Source organism: Piliocolobus tephrosceles, unplaced genomic scaffold (genome assembly GCF_002776525.5).
Source record: "Piliocolobus tephrosceles isolate RC106 unplaced genomic scaffold, ASM277652v3 unscaffolded_75, whole genome shotgun sequence".
Classification (NCBI taxonomy): Eukaryota; Metazoa; Chordata; class Mammalia; order Primates; family Cercopithecidae; genus Piliocolobus; species Piliocolobus tephrosceles.
The window spans coordinates 11,667-15,628 of record NW_022334829.1 but is presented as its reverse complement, the minus strand read 5'-3'; positions in this window follow the sequence as shown (position 1 = coordinate 15,628).

Below are 3,962 nucleotides of genomic sequence, written 5' to 3'. Positions count from 1 at the left end.
TTCCCGGGTTCAAGCGATTCTCCTGCCTCAGCCTCCTGAGTAGCTGGGATTACAGGTACCTGCCACCAAGTCCAGCTAATTTTTTGTATTTTTAGTAGAGACAGGGTTTCACTATGTTGGACAGGCTGGTCTTAAACTCCTGATCTCGTAATCTGCCTGTCTCAGCCTCCCAAAGTGCTGGCCGGGATTATAGGCATGAGCCACCATACCCAGCCTTTTCTTTTCTTTACTTTTTCTTTCTTTTTTTTTTTTTTTCTTGAGGCAAGATCTCACTCTGTCATCCAGGCTGGAGTGCAGTGGTGTGAACACGGCTCACTGCAGGCACGACCTCCCAAGCTCAAGTGATTCTCCCACATCAGTCTCCCAAGTAGCTGTGATTACAGGAGTGCACCACCATAGTCTACTGATTTTTAAAATTTTTCGTAGAGTTGAAGTCTCACTATGTTGCCCAGGATGGTCTTTTTTTCTTTGAGACAGGGTCTCACTCTCTCACCCAGGCTGGAGTGCAGTGGTGTGATCTCAGCTCACTGCAGTCTCAACCTCCCCAAGCTCAGGTGATTCTCCTGCTTCAATTTTTGTATTTTTAGTAGAGATGGGGTTTCACCATGTTTCCCAGTCTGGTCTAGAACTCCTGGGCTCAAATAATCCTCCTGCCTTGGCCTCTGAAAGTATTGGGATTGCAGGTGTGAGCTACTGTGCTTAGCTTCTATTTACTTTTCTGTCTATCCTTTACATAATAAAAATGGAGAGCCAGGAACAGTGGCTTGCATCTGTAATCTCAGCGATGCTTGAGACCAGAAGTTTGAGACAAGCCTGGGCAACAGAGTGAGATCCCATTTATACCAAAAAAAAAAAAAAAAAAAAGTCATGCAGGTGTCATGGAGCACCTATAGTACCAGCTACTTGGAGGCTGAGGTGGGAGGATCTCTTCAATCCAGGAGTTCCAGGCTGCAGGGAGCTATGATTGTAGCACTGTGCTCCAGCCTGAGTGACAGAGTAAGAACCTGCCTCTAAAAATGAAAATAATAATAATTATAATAATAATGGAATCATACTAAACAGCTTTGTGACTTCAAATTTTCACTTAATATGATATAATATGAATTTTTTTGTTAGTAAATTTTTTTTTACATCTTATTTTTGAGGGTTTTTTTAAATTTTTAAAAATTTTTTTTATTTTATTATTTTTTTTTGAGATGGAGTCTCGCTCTGTCACCCAGGCTGGAGTGCAGTGGCGCGATCTCGGCTCACTGCACGCTCCGCCTCCCGGGTTCACGCCATTCTCCTGCCTCAGCCTCCCAAGTAGCTGGGACTACAGGCGCCTGCCACCTCGCCCGGCTAGTTTTTTCGTATTTTTTAGTAGAGACGGGGTTTCACCGTGTCAGCCAGGATGGTCTCGATCTCCTGACCTCGTGATCCGCCCGTCTCGGCCTCCCAAAGTGCTGGGATTACAGGCTTGAGCCACCGCGCCCAGCCGAGGGTTTGTTTTTTGAGATGGAGTCTTGCTCTGTCACTCAGGCTGGAATGCAGTGGCATGATCTCAACTCACTGCAATCTCTGCCTTCTGGTTCAAGTAATTCTCCCTGCCTCAGCCTCTTGAGTAGCTGGGACTACAGGCATCCACCACCATGCCCGGCTAATTTTTGTATTTTTAAGTAGAGGTGGAGTTTCACCGTGTCGGGCAGGCTGGTCTTGAACTCCGGCCTCAGCCTCCCAAAGTGCTGGGATTACAGGTAGCCTTGAGTAGTATTTTATGATGTGAATGTGCCATTATTCATTTAACCAATCCCTCTGTTACTAGATTGTTTCAGATGTTTTGCTTTTATAAACTGCATTGCCATGGACACGTTTGTAGAGAAAGTTTTCAAGACATTCATGATCTATTTCCTTATTTCTTTTAACTTCTAAACTTTTTCATAGGTTTAGCAGTCATTCCAGATATGGCCATCAGATGGCATCTTAGGCTTTCCTTCGCACGACAGGGCCATGGTATATAATTTCTATGGTATATAATTTTAAAAGTGGGTGGGCGCGGTGGGTCAGGCCTCTAATCCCAGACCTTTGGAAGGCTGAAGCGGGCGGATCACCTGAGGTGGGGAGTTCTTGATCAGCCTGACCAACATGGAGAAACTCCGTCTCTATTAAATATACAAAATTAGCGGGGGGGTCAGCCTGGCACGGGGGCTCACGCCTGTAATCCCAGCACTTCAGGAGGCCGAGGCAGGTGGATCAGGAGGTCAGGAGCTCGAGACCAGCCTGGCCAAGGTGGTGAAACCCCGTCTCTGCTAAAAATACAAAAATTAGCTGGGTGTGGTGGCGGGTGCCTGTAATTCCAGCTACTTGGGAGGCTGAGGCAGGAGAATCACTTGAACCTGGGAGGCAGGCGGAAGTTGCAGTGAGCCGAGATGGCGCCACGGTACTCAAGCCTAGGTGACAGAGTGAGATTCCGTCTCAAAAAGAAAAAAAAAAAAAAAAAAAAATTAGCCGGGGGTGGTGGCTCATGCCTGTCTGTAATCCCAGGCAACTCGTGAAGGCTAAGGCAGGAGAATCGCTTGAACCCGGGAGGCCGAGGTTGCGGTGAGCTGAGATTGCACCATTGCACTGGAGCCTGAGTGACAACAACGAAACTCTGTCTCAAACAAACAAAAAACAAATAAAAAGTGGTTTCATTATGAAACTTATTCAATTTTGGATTTTCAGTTGTTATTATTATTATTATTATTATTATTTTGAGACAGAGTCTCGCTCTGTCGCTAGGCTGAAGTGCGGTGGCGTGATCTCCACTCAGTGAAACCTCCGCCTCCTGGGTTCAAGCGATTCTCCCGCCTCAGCCTCTCAAGTAGCTGGGAGCACAGACAAGTGCCACTACCCCCACTAATTTTTGTATTTTTAGTAGACACGGGGTTTCACCATACTGACCAGGCTGGTCTTCAACTCCTCACTTCAAGTGATCTGCCCACCTCGGCCTCCCAAATTGCTGGGATTACAGGTATGAGCCAACAAGCTCGGCCGATTTTCAGTAATTACTAACTAACTCCGAGGGGAGAACAACAGTCATTTATTTGTCTAACAAGATTAAACACCCCCTCCCCAATACTCAAAAAAATAATGAGCTGCTTTGTTAGGACTTAACCCCTACCCCCACCCCCCACAAAATAAAGATGACTTTTTTTTGAGACAGACTGGAGTGCTGTGGTGTGATTTCGGCTCACTGCAAACTCTGCTTCCAGGGTTCAAATGATTCTTCTGCCCCAGTCTTCCATGTAGCTGGGATTACAGGCACGCACCACCGTGCCTGGTTAATTTTTGTATTTTTAGTAGAGCTGGGGTTTCACCATGTTGGCCAGGCTAGTCTTGAACTCCTGGGCTAAAGTGATTCACCTGCCTTGGCTTCCCAAAATGCTGGGATTACAGGTGTGATCCACTGCACCCAGCCAAAAATGACCTCTTTTGCTTATTTCGGAATTACTAAAGGAGCATTCTGGTTTATGAAAAGACATGAGGTCTCTGTAGAAGACTGTGGTTAATACTGACTGGCAGTAAATGCAACTCAATCCTGAAAATTCCTCCCTCCCTCCCTTCCTTCTTCCCCAAAATACTGAATTTGCCAAAGAAAAACCCAAAGATCCCAAAATTTTTAGCTCCGCAGAAATACAGATTTGGGGTTAACATTGAATTGAGTCTTACCTACACCATTTCTTACCCATTACTTACCAGACAGTTTTCACTAGGTAATACTACACATTTGTTAGATAGAGCTTGAAATAAAGGTTTTATTTATATTTTTCTTGATTTTCACCAAAATCATAAAGTCCTAAGGGCAGCGATCTGCCTTGGCACACACAATTATACCTATCAATTTACTAAGTACACGGCAGTTACTTAAAAGTTGTCACCCAGTGGTCGGGCGCAGTGGCTCACACCTATAATCCCAGCACTTTGGAAGGCTGAGGCGGGTGGAT